We start from the raw sequence: 14134 nt of genomic DNA on the forward strand, positions 1-14134 counted from the left end.
ATATGTAAATTGAAATTTTTCTAGTAGGGAAGGATACATCAAGCCTGAAGAAAAATTGTGGATATGTTTCTTAAAGATCCATCCTCCTGCAAAAGTGTTTATCCTACCAAATTTCCTAGCCCATTCCACAATAACCTAAATGACAGAGTTGGTGCACTTTGAAAAGAGGGTTTACTACCTGAAGAAGGTAATATATTCTACTTTCTATTTTTATTAATATAATGATAGGCCTAATTTATTTCAGGCCCTGCTCTATGTGGCAGGGAAAAATAATCAATAAAAGCAAACCAAGTCTGGAAAATATATAAAGTAGGTATTAAATAAGCCATTTGCCATCTGGAAGTCTCCCACCAGTGAGCGACCTTTGAGAACCACGCTAAGGCTTCAATGATTAATGAAGCACATGGTTAATCCCAGGTGACCGTGGCTCTCTCCTTTTAGGAACAAATTTTGTTAAAAGTGAGAACAAGACCATTGTGTGAGAATCCAGTGGGTTCGTTTTTGATTGCCTTTAAAGAGAAGCTCAATTCTTGGTCTTTGGGAAAGCATGGTTTTCTTGATGTTATGATTTCTTTGCCCATGTTAGATAGCAGGGTTTCTGGAGTCAACTAGAAATTGATTCCAGTGCTTATAAGCTTGATGACTTGTACAATTCTCTTCACCACTCTAGACCACGCCTTCTTTCATAACATTGAAAGAACAAGAACCAGCTCTGGCCAGGTAGCTCAGTTGGTTACAGTATGTCCCAATAAGCAATTAAGTCAAAGGCCAATCCTTGAAAGATGGAGGAGAAGATGGCTCCTGCTGCCATATTTGAGCTGCTCAATTAGTCCTGGACTGCCTACCTTTGGACTTCGTGTTTTATTTGCAAAAACAAAGTCTTCTCTATTTACGCTATATTAATTAAGCTGAATATTCTGTAACTTGAAGGTTTCCTAACGGACTTGTCTGCTATTGTGTAGTTCCCTGCATGTAAATGAAATGTGCCTTGATTATTCATATGACCCTAGATGTTAGCTATTTTAAAGAATTCCAGGTAAAAGATTTCTCTGAAACTCTACCCATAACCAGGTCACTGGTACTGGTATGTGGGGGGCGTTATTTGCTCAAATTATTGAACAGGAGTGGGTATGTAAGGCCCATTTATTTGAGGAAGTCTCACAACTGACAATTCTTTTAGAGGAATGCCGATAATTGATTTATAATAGGTTGCCCGTAATTGTCTTATAATAGGTTGAACCTAAAGTTTATTTAGTCCAAATATCTTCCTCCTTCCCTTTTATAATAAAATTACTCTTCTGTTTTCACAATATATAGGCTTAGTGACCTTGGAATGTATTTACATTGAAATATTTAGAATATTCACCTTGGAAGATTATAAACTTATTTAATTGATGACTCTAGTTTCCTGCCATAGCCAAAACATTTTTAGATGCTATTTTTAGGAATTATGTTCAGAATCTGAATTACAATTTTAGGGAATGCAGCAAGGTCAATGAACATGTTCTCTGAAGATTGGATTTGATTTTGGAAAATATCCAAAAAGTTGTTCAGAGTCAAATCTAGTAAATTAAATAAGCAATCACTGATAAATTGAACAATACATATTTTTGTTGCTGTTATTATAAAGGAACAATTAGATCTGTACACAAAATAATCAGACCTAAACAAGCCTAAAAGCTTGCTGTATAAATGATAGCATTGTTCAAATAAACATGTCTTTCCCAGGTGACTGCTTTAGAGGTGCATACTCTTGGTCATATGTGTTAGCTAAATGCATCAGTCTCATAGCTATGTTCACTTGCATTTTTAAAAATCAACCAGATGTTTTCTTTTCCCCTTTCTCCTTTCATTCTGCCAAAAATGTCTTATTCTGAAATAGGCTCAGTGTTCAGTCGATTCAAAGCTATTCTTGTAGTACTATCATTTTACTTGATTTTTTAAAATGTACGAGTAGCAAGACAAAATAGTGTCACTGATAAAACAGTAAGATTTGGAATCAAACAAATAATCATCTAACCCTATTTTAATCTGTAAACTACAGATAAAAATAGTACCTATCTTAGAGAGTTGTTGTAAATATTAAATAAGATAGTAAATATGGGCATATAGTAAGTGAACAACAAGCATCACTTAGGATAATACCATGTTAGGCAAATAGTAAAGTATTTGAAATACTTAAAATGTAAATAATGTGAGAGCATCTGTAGGATTTTCTACCAAGAACTGCAGCTCTCTAACTCTACTTTTGAACAATTTTGAAGGCATTATAGAAAATAAACATTTTACTAAGATCACTTTTCCCTACCTCCCTTTCTGCTTCTCCCACTTATACCCACAACTATTAGAAGAGGCAAAATGGAAGGAATGGGTATGGTAACTAATGGAATGAAGGTGTTTTTCTTGACACTTAAAATCAGACTAAATAAATGAGCAAAAAGTTTATTATGAGTTAATTATGAGTTCATCATGGATAATTAACATGGACTAATCTTAATATTTACTATTTTGTTTGATGCAATCGAAAGAAATTTGGGGCAGTGGAAACAAATCAGTCCTGGTTCCAATTTATGATTACAGATAAATCTCTGAACCTATCTAAGTCTCATTTTCCTATGTAGCTAATGCCTGTCTTCCCAGGAAAATGTTCTAAAAAATTAGGTAAGAATTTGGTAATTACTTATTTTCCTCTTGTTAATAAAGAATAGAAAACTGAGTGCATTTTCTAAGAAGGAGGCAGTCACAATTAACTTAGAGTTTACAAAAGATCTCCATAGGTATTTCATTATTTGAAGAATTCAGATGAAAGTAGAGGACTGCTGATTTAGATCATGTGTGTTTATGATATATCAAGTAGGGGTAATTAAACCAAATCAGTGTTTGGGTGCAAGTTACTCAACTCCTCTGAACCTGTTCTTTCAACTATTAAGTGAGAAAGTGCAATATGAATGTACTTTATTCATATTTGTTTAATTATTGGTTATTCAATTATTTTTCTTATTAATTTAACAAAATACAATTTTATCATTTGACTCAATAACACCTTCCCCTCAATGACCTAATTGTATTTGGCTTGAAGGAGGAAGGAATGTAGAAGGGGTAGGAAGAGACAAGGGAAGAGATGAAATAAAAATTTTCAATAGTTTTTGATTGGCTGGAGTTTATGGTGTGTTTAGAGTATCATCACAAAACAGAAATTATATTTTTCAAAAAAAGAGGGAAAATCAAAGTCCTCTAAAAATACTCAGATTTTTAAATTTTCTTATTTTACTAAAAGAGAAATATATCATAAATAATATATGTTACTCAATGCAGGAAATAGTTTATTTAGGAATAAAATTACATTTTTTTTTTCATAGAGAAGATTCCAGTGCTCTGCTGTAGACCAATGGATCTCCAAATGTGATCTGCAGACAGCAGCAGCATCACTTGGGAAACTGTTAGAAATCAAAATTACTGGGCCTTATCCCAGACTTACTGAATCAAAAACTCAGGTGAACCTAGTAGTCTATGTTTTAACAAGCCTTACAGGAGATTGATGCATGCCAAAACCTAAGAACTACTGGTGTCAGCTTAAGCAAAGGAATATGTCCTTTATAATGTGACTTTGCAGTTTCTGCTATAAAGGGAAGGAGTCTCTATGCACATCTTGGAATCTGGGCTGGATTTGTGAAGTGAATGTGGCAATAGTGACAGTGTACAGTTCTGGACCTTCAGCTCAAGAATCATACTTTTTTCTGGCACTGACACATCCTCAATGTGTAGTATATAGTCTACTCCAGTCCCTCCTTAAAGAAGCTTTACAATGCTAACATTTATTTATTTATTTATTTTGAGAGAGAGAGAGAGAGAGAGCGACAGAGAGAGAAATGTGAGAGAAACATCAATTGGTTGTCTCCTGCATTCACCAGGATAGGGGATCAAACCCACAACCCAGGTATATACCCTGACTGGGAATCGAACCTGAGACCTTTCAGTGTACAGGACAACATTCCAACCAACTGAGCCACCTGGCCAGAGCAATGCTAACATTTTAATGAGTTAAAGATATCAAGTTATTTTTGAGGTGATAACACTTGCTTTAAAAAGATAATTTTAAGGATTGCCAAGCAATTTAAATACACTAGTGCTAATTCTCACAAGAAACCTGCAAAAATGGATATTCTTATTAAACTCGTTTCACAGATGAAGAAATTGAAAGTAAAATAGGTTGAATAATTCACTCAATGTCACACAGGAAGTGGTGGCATTGGTATTGGAATCCGTGTCTTTTAGCTCCAAGGACTATCTTTCACTCTGCCGCACTGTAGGAATTTTAAGTACTATAACTACCTTTCAACCAAACCTCTTATTTTTCAGGTAAAGAAACCAAAGAAGTGCAATAAGTTGGCTAAAGTGATTCACAGTATAAATGTTTCTTTTATTTATTTATTTATTTTTAATATATATCTTTATTGATTTGAGAGGAAGGGAGAGGGAAAGAGAGATAGAAACATCAATGATGAGAGAGAATCACCGATAGGCTGCTTCCTGCACGTCCCCTAATGAGGATCAAGCCCGCAACCCAGGCATGTGCCCTTGTCTGGAATTGAACCTGGGACCCTTCAGTCCACAGGCTGATGATGCTCTATCCACTGAGCCAAACGAGCTAAGGCTGTTTCTTTCTTTATAATGCCATATACTGACCTCTGATTTTAAAAAAAACAGAGACAAAACAATCACCTCAGAGTTGCAGAGGAATCTTCATCTTTAAATGAGCCTCATAAGTAATCCAGCTGCAGGTGGGCCATGAATTATCTGAGAAAGGTTGAGAAAAACCAGTCATGGAGCCAGGATTCAAATCCTGATCTGTTGTCTGATTCCCAGTGAGGTCCGCTTTAAACTACACAGTGATTTTCAACTGAGGAAGAGAAAGATTCCCTCTGGGGGTGCAGTGTGGGCAGGAGGTGGTAGGCAACAGAATCACACTAAGGTCTGATTTTTCAGACTCATTCAAGGTCTGACAAACCCTCCCCCCATTCTCCCCAAATGGGAACCTTTGCTGTAATAAACGGCTGTTATTGATGGGGTTTTGTTATCTTCTCTGGCTCCCAGGTGTATAGGGGTTAACAACAACAACAACAATGTTTGAGAAGTACTATTGTACTTCATTATGCTCCCACAATTATTTTATCTGGTTACATTTACTCTCACACAGTGAACTCTAATGAGTAAAGGTTTCAGTGAGAATGAAACTCCGGTTATGCTTTGGACACAGTAAGTATATCATGACGAGCTTGGACCCTGCTCATTTAGCTTTACACCATTCCCTGATGGGGCATTTAACCCCCACCTCACATTTAGACGACACCTACCTCAGGATAGAAGCAATATATGGATCTCTAGGTTTGAAGTGTTAGCTTAGCATTGATTCCGTCTGAAGGTTTTTCTACTTTGGCCATAATTTTTCTAATAAGACATCTCCTGCTTTGTGCTCCATTTTCTTTGCTAATGGGTATTAGCAGATCTGCTCGTAAGCATACCAATTAACGAATTGGTATGCTCAGGAGCAGAGTTTAATTCATCACCTATCCTAGGGCTCCATACCTGCCTTTCAACTTCCCTGATATTAAACAACCACCTACTTGCCTGGGTATCTGCTCTTTTTTTATTTTTTATTTTTATTTTTTGCTACAGGATTGACTTGCCAAATGTGTTGTGTCCTATCTGCTCCACTCCCAAGAAGAAAAGTGATGAAAAACTTTCCTCAGAATGCCCACCTTTTGGATAATGAACCTCTTGCCTTGTTTCTACCTTCTGACACCCCGTCTTTTTTGCACTACAGGTTCCCTCATGGTAGTTGTCTCACCTACCACCCAGGTCTTCGCATGAACATTGCGGGGATCAAAGTGACTGAAACACGAGTCACTGGCCTGGTCCTGGAAGGGTGGTGTGGTACAGGTATCCAGAGAACAGTGTCTTCTCCTTTTACACAAATGCTGTGGTTTCTAGAAGACGAAGTTACTCGGAAGGAGCAGTGAGATGCTGACATGGAGCAAGTTGCCCAAGACAGCTGCCTCACCTTGTGCCTAAGGCCTGCCCTGTGCGCACAGACACTCAGAAGCACGGTCCCAGGAGGCACTGTGCCGTGTTTTCACCTTTCATTTACTGTATTAGTTGTCTGTTGCTGGTGTAACAAATTACCACAAACGTAGTGGCTTAAAACAGCACAATAAAGCAACACAAACTTTGCAGGTCACAAGTTCCCAGTGGCTCTCACCGGAGTAAAATCAGTGTCCAGAGGGCTGCGTCTCTTGTGGCAGCTCTAGGGGAGAGTCTGTTTCTGTCTTTTCCAGCTTCCAGAGGCTGCTCACCGTCCTTGGCTGGTGGCCCCTCTCCATCTGCAAAGCCAAGGATGGTGGGGGCGGGGGCGGGGGCGGGGGAGAGGGGAGTCTTTCTCAGGTTACATCACTCTGGCACGGACTCTCCTGTCTTCCTCTTTTATGTCTAAATTCTGCTATGATTACATTGGGCCCACGTGGATAATCCAGGCTACGCTCCCCATCTCAACGTCATCTGATTAGCAAACTGAATCCCCTTTTGCCATATAATATATTTGTAAATTACGGGGTTTAGGACATGGACATCTTGGGGTGGGGCATTGTTCTGCCTACCATATCTATGTAGTGAGGAAAAAAATTTCTCATAGTTAACAAGTATCTGTAACAACACCTATTGTCTAGAATTCACAAAGACAAAATACAAATAAGACTGCCAGGCTCTTTGGCTTAAGAAATTCATGTAATGTACTGATATTGCTAAGGAGATTGAGAAGGAAATTGTTACGAAGTGTTCGGTATGAATGTATCTTTTAAAAAGCATACATGCTTCTAGAGTTCATGTTCTGTATTGTTTTTACTAGTAATCAGAAAGCATCACACCTATGTACCTTGCGAAAGCATTTGTAAAAACCAGCTTCCCCCCAAAAGAAATGGGCACAGTATAAGCAGAATGAACAGAAAGATGGTTTTGTAAAAGTAGAAGCAGTTTTTTGCTTTCTTATTGTAATATAATAATTCCACTTTCAAAACATTATTTTCTCTGGCCCCACCCAACCCTGGGTCCCACCTATGTTGTTGATTTAGTAGCCAAGTCATTAATTTAGGTGCTAGGACTTACCCTGCTCTTGTCTGAGGAGACCTCGGAGTAGGCGGCCAGGCAGTGACCTCATTTCCTGACGATGGAGCCCAACAGAACTTGGAACCTGGTCTCCAGACAGCCATATTCTAAAACAACCCCTACCCAGCTCATCTGACTAGAGACTTTCCAACCTACAACATGTTCTGCTGTTGAGTGCCCGTGTCCCGAGGCTGAGACCACCAAAGAGCCAGCAATAACAGCTTGTCCTGTTGTGGCCACCGCTGGCTTCGGATTCAGCCCAGACACCTATGGCCCTTTCCAAGGCGGGACCCAGAGGTACACAGGGAGGCTCAGGGCGGGATTGTGCTGGTCAGGCCACCACTCTCATCCCAGCTGAACAGCCCCATGTCCCCTCCCGGTGTGTGTGTGTGTGTGTGTGTGTGTGTGTGTGTGTGTGTGTGTAAGTGGATTCACATGGGGAGGGCCTGCCCCAACAGGGAGAGGCTGATGGGAGGAAGTTAGAAGCCTGATGGGCCTGTCAGGTTCACACCCCACATCAAGGCTGGGGGGGTGGATATGGAGCACGGGTGGCGTCCTCTGCCCGAGGTCTATCCTGAGCCCTGAAGGAGAATCTCATTTCCCCTGGGTGGAGGTCTGTGCAGACACAGGGCTGGGCCTGATCTGGGAGCAGAAGGTCCCGGGTGCAGAAGCAGCAGCAACTGGGGCCTGGCACGGCGTGAGGTATCCCCAACTGGCTATCGGTCACTGTCATGGCAGAACTCAAGCCAGGAGGAGCAGCAGATGGTCGACAAAGACCCCCACCCCATGTCCACCAGTGAGGGGCCGGTGAGCCACACCACTGAGCACCAGAGCAGGCCCAGAGTGAGTGTGGCCACCTGGGCGTCTGGGGAACCTGGGCCCCTGGTTGGCCAGAAAAATACTCCTCCCCCAAAGCCGCCCAGGCTCCACAGGCAGCTCACAATGTCCAGCTCCATCCTGGAGCACCATGCCCATGCTCTACAAACCCGGCCGGAGGACCTGGAGCTCAAGGAGGCAGAGCCCAAGGGTGAGAAGGTGGGGAGGTGGGGGTGGGATGTGGGCTGGAGGTGAATGCGAGCTTATGGGGAGGGGTCGGTGCCGGACACACACGGAGCACCCCCAGAGGATGGCCAGGGGCCAGGACCTGCCTCAGACCACCCATCTGCTGGACTGCCGGCAGGGAGGACATCCTGTGGTGGGTCCTGGGCTGAGGCTGTGTTCTGTGTTTGGGGCAGGGTCGGGGAGAGGAGCATGTGGAAATGCAGGCATGTGGGTGGGTGATCTTTTCTCCTCTTGAAACTCCAGCACCAGCCCCGGAGGCAGAGCCTGCTCCTGCTGCACATCCTGAGCAGCCCCGTGCAGGCACAGACCTGGTCGCCGCTCCAGACCTGGAGGGATTCCACCTGCAGCCGCCGTGCCATCACCAGCAGCAGCTCCAGCTGCAGCCCTGGACAGGGCCCGGCCTGTGCAGCCTCTCACCCAACTGAGGCCCCAGCACCCCTGCCTGCAGGTCCCTCCCCCGAACCTGCCCGGGTTCCTGACACAGAGGACTGGCTGGAAGAGGCGTCCTGGGCAGACACAGAGCTGCTTTTGCAATCGGAGTTCTCTAGGCCACCAGAAGAGTTTGTTTTACCCCCACTCTTTCACCATTTTCTCTAACTGTTACCCATCTTCTAGCTGTGTGATGGTTAGAACTTTGTTTATCCCTTGGAATCTTAGTTGCTTCGTGGTGTGATGCAGATTCTTTCCTGGGCAGCCTGGGCCTCTGTGCAGGTGTTCTTGGAAGGGTTGTGAGGGGGTTTGGGCTGACTCAGGGGGTGTCAGAGATGCACCGGGAGAGGCTGAGTTGCGTGGCTCTAGGACGAGGCCCGTGTTTTCCTCGCACACCTGACTGACACCACCACACCCCCCTCCGCGTGCCCAAATCCAAATCTGTTTTAGCCTCATGACCTCCACTGGCCTCCCCCTGAGGCCTCCCCGAGACCCCGTTCCTTTGATCCACCACAAAGGTCCGCAGGTCCCTGGGGGGTGGTGGCTGCCCTTGATGTACCCCGAGAGTTTTGCTGAGTGGCCTCGGGCCCAGCACTTGCGCTGTTTGAATCTGTGAGCGCCATTGGTGACACCACTCGCCCCTACATGGTGACTCACTGAGAACCTGCTCCCAGGACGCCCACTGCCAGAGGCTCTCAGTGACTGAGCCTGACAGGCAGCCGGCAGGTGGAGGCAGACCTCGGGTGCCTTCCACTTTTGACTGATACTTGGAATAGCTTTTTAGCTGCATCTCTTGGGCTTTCCAGGTAAACAATTTTACTATCTACTAATAATGGTCATTTATTTCCTCCACTCCAATTTTTATACCTCCCACGCTGCTATCCACTTGCATTGACTGATGCCTCAACAATGATTTCCTTCCACGTATCCTCGTGATTTGCTCTCTCATTTCCTCAAGTCTCTGCTCAAGTGTCATCTGAACAGAGAATGAGTGAATGAGCATTCAACAATAATGGTGGTAAAGAATGTTTTTACTTATCTCTGATTTAATGGGGATGCTTTTATTGTTTCCCATTAAGCCCAATGCTGGGTAGTTTGTATTTAAAAATTATTTAAAATCTATCTTATTTATGTCAATAAAAAGCATTGTTTAAATTGACCTTTAAAATTTTTTTAAGTTAATTTTTTTAATTAAATAAAAAATGTTCTGGGCAGTTAGGCACATCCTGATGCAATAATATTAGTATTTGATTCTTAATAATTATATGAGTGAAGTTTAGTGCTTGGCTTTATGTCTTGTCACTATCTCATTGTTTTTTTCCTTACTCAAAACTTTTTGTTTTGCTCCACTTTGAATATAACACCTACTTAGAAAAATGTACAAAATATAAATGTTTAGCTCAACGATTTAACACAAAGAATAACCCATGAAAGCACTATACAGGTAAAAAAATAGAACATCAACAAACTCCAGAAGTATGGATTGCGTCCCTTTCCAATAACTATTCCTTCTGTCCACTATCCAACTTCTAACACTCTAAGTTAGTTGTATTTAACTTTATGTAAATGAAATCATACAATATGCATTCTTTTGCCTGTCTTCTTGTGCTCAACATTACTTATTCATCTGTGTTGTTACTTATAGATGCTATTTGCTCATTTTAATGGTTGTTTTATAATAATATTTCATTGTGAGAATACACGACCTCTTCCACAATTGCCAATCCCCTTTCCCTATACTCCAAATAGGGGTAATTGTAACATGCTGTTTGTTCCTTTTTTCTTTTCCCATAGAGTTTTCTGGCTCCTTTTCCATAATGATTGCCTCTTACTTTTTTTTATTCTGGACTTTACGAGGCCTCTATTTTTCTGCAGCCATTCTGCTCTTAATCACCCTGTCCTTGTTCCATTTTTTTCTTTCCTCCATGAACCCAGTATCCCTCCCTCACCCAACATCCAATACAGAATATTATGGCAAAGGAGAAAGTACAGCAATCACAAGCTAAATTACTAGCCAAAGAACTGTGCATTTTCACTTTTTAAATTTTGTTGAAAATATCTGTTCACAGAAATATCTTAGATTTGGAATGATTTTTTCAAATGACTTTATGTCTAAAAGACTTTATGTGGGTTAGTTTTTGTTTTTTTAATGTAATTCTTCAAAGTTGTAAATGTGTCCATTAAAGTATTTAACAAAACTTATTTTTGATGATATAGGAGAATTACAGCAATTTAGAAAACTAATGTATCTTATTTACATAAATATAATTAGATATTAAAGACATGATTTGCATAAGTTGAATTATTCCTTTAGGGAACATCTTACATTATCTTCTCGTTGAAACTTAAACTGAAAATAAATAGCTCAAAATATTTTTGTTTCCATTTGACTGGCATTAACCACAAATAGTCTCTCAAATTTTGTGATAAATTTTGATATTGCTATCTTTTAACAGCAGGAATAATTTGAAGTGTTAACCTTTATATAAATATTAAGATATTGCCCAGAACAAATGTCTTAACCTTCTCTCTCTCTCTCTCTCTCTCTCTCTCTCTATATATATATATATATATATATATATATATATATATATATATAGTTGATTTCAGAGAGGAAAGGAGAGAAATAGAGAGATAAGAAATATCAATGATGAGAGAGAATCACCCATCAGCTGCCTCCTGCACATCCCCTATTGGGGGGCATCCAGCCTGCAACCCGAGCATGTGTCCTTGGCCGGAATCAGACACGGGACCCTTTAGTCTGCAGGCCAATGCTCTACCAACTGAGCCAAATCGGCTAGGCCTTAACCTTCTGATTCTACTAAACATTGCTCAGTTTTGCTTTAAAAATGACAATTCTGCTGCCTGATGAAAATGTGTTGGAACCATTTTCTGTAGTAAATGGATGGGAAATGGCTAGTCCTGTTTGGTTGGCTCCAGGTTTGAAATAATTAACTGGACTTGCTCTCCAGTTTAACCTGTAAACAGTCTGGAGTCAAGATGCCTGAATACCTCAAATGAAGAAAGACACAAAAATCAGTTCTTGTGCCCTAGCCAGTTTTACTCAGTGGATAGAGCCTCAGCTTGCAGACTGAAGAGTCCCGGGTTCCATTCCGATCAAGGGCACATGCCTGGGTTGCAGCCTCAGTCTCCAGTAGGAGGCATGCAGAAGGCAGCCAATCAATGATTTTTATCATTGATGTTTCTATTTCTCTCTCCCTCTCACGTTCTCTCTGAAATCAATAAACATATATTTAAAAGAAAAACAGTTCTTGAATATATAATGGGTTCAGCAATAGCATAAACATTCATCTACAACTTAAGAGTTTTGAACTGTGTTTCAAAACCAAACAAAAACAAATTTACTCACCATCCTTACATCTGCAGAATATTCAGAAGTAAATAACAAAGCAATCATTTATTATTGTAATAGTAAATTTTGAAACAAGAAAAACTGCTTTCCAGGAAGAAATGTTGGTCTTTCAGATGTCACTGCTATTGGTTGATTTATCCGAGATTATAACACAGGTAAAATGACTTTTTCTAATTTCTTTCTTATTGAGCCATGATATGAACTTATAAATGAAATTAATTCATGTTAAATATACATATGATTTATATTAATTTAAACATTATAAGTGGAGAGTTATTTTTCTTCTAATTACTCATTCCCATAAAACAAAAATCTTCACTCTCAGTAAACTGAAGTGTTATAATTATATGTGTAAACTATGCTCATATGCAAATATATTTTACGTAAATTTGAGGATTTTATAAGGAAACTAGTTGTGAAATATTTGATGTGCAAAAGTTATACACCATATGCATTCTAAGTTATAACTTCTAAGAGTAGGTAAACCACAGAGATCTTTCCTGAGACAACTATAGATGTAAATATTTTGAAGAGCTTCCTCTTATACATGTCCAATGAAAATGTGTATTTGTTTGTGGTTCCTCCTGAAATTACATTAAAACTATCTAAGGAATTGGAGACATACATTCATTAATGCTTCAGTTGTTATTCTGAACATTTATTTTAAATTCTAGTTACCTAACTAAGTGAGACTGGGGAGCAAGCATTAGTTTTGCAAGAACTCAAGTCATTACAACTATCTGAAAAATGGAATAAACTTCATAAGATAGTATCTCATTATTGATGGACAGTTAAGCAGAGATGGCATCTCCAACAATGATAATAGTATTGGAAGTACTGGAGGACTGAAGCTTCTGCTGGCTGTGTGCTTTGTGTACGTGTTTTATGAAGAGTGGATTGGAGCTGGGGGTGGTGTGGCAGAAGGGGACCAGATGATTCCTGCTGGCTTTTACCCAACAGAATGTTATTAAAAATTGTAAATCTCCTTCCTTATCCACAAACTTATTATATTTCTACATTATTATTTTTTAAAATCTGTACTCTCATCTTTATGATATAAACTAATAAATTTAACATTTTGAGCATCTACTAATTTTTATCATTTTACCTCTTAAAGAAACAAGTTGATGATTGTTTAAAATAAAATAACTCATTTATTTATGAATAACTTGTACTGGTGCTTGAATTGTGTTGGAGTTAGTGCCGAAGCTTTTAGTTTACCAGCAAATGCTGGGGCTGTAGTTTTAGAGAAAAATAGAAAGCATAAAATAAGGAAAACACCCAAGACATTATTTTAAAAAGTTAGTTAGAAAGTTGGCTAAGATGATTTTCTGTTTAGAGTCAGATAGATTTAGTTTGAATTCCGAGCTTACCATTTTCTAGCTGTATGATGGTTAGAACTTTGTTTATCCCTTGGAATCTCAGTTTCTTTACCTTTGAGTGGGAGAAATAAAAACAGGGAAATGGAATCTAATCTACTCTGAGTATTTAATGAGATTAAGCATGTGAGGGATTTAGACATTGTCTTGCAAATGCTTAATAATTGTTGGCTATTAATGATAGGATAATGTTAATGGTGTAGATTGTTACCCCCATACATAACAGGTTAACTGATGATAGCTCCTCTGACATACCAGGGTAAGCTCTTGAGCTAAGACTAGTCTGGAAAATCTCACTTGATAGACTTTCAATGGAACTCTATAATAGTGTGTGAATAACAGTCAATTTCTAACTTTTCCTGGTATATGAATATCAACATATATAGATAAGGATCACTATTCTGACATTGTCCTAGAAGGGCTAGAAAAGAGGCTGCATCTGTGCGGAAAATCCGGTCTCCTATATTCATTTGGTCCTATAAGTAGCTCTTGTTAGGTTCCACCACTGTGTGAGGGTTCAGCTGGCATAACAAAATGCTAAAGTGTTTTAAGTGTATGAGCTTCGCATTCCAGTGTGACTAAATGCATTGTTTACTAATGACATTAAGTGTAGGGTAGCTCATTTAAAAAATCGGTCTATTGTATAAAATGAGCCTGCTTTAAAATAAGACCATGTATTTTATTTAATCCGAAAATGAATGTTCCTGAAGAAAATGCGAACTTATTTTAATGG

The sequence above is a fragment of the Cnephaeus nilssonii genome, assembly GCF_951640355.1.
Source record: "Cnephaeus nilssonii genome assembly, chromosome: 14".
Lineage (NCBI taxonomy): Eukaryota > Metazoa > Chordata > Mammalia > Chiroptera > Vespertilionidae > Cnephaeus > Cnephaeus nilssonii.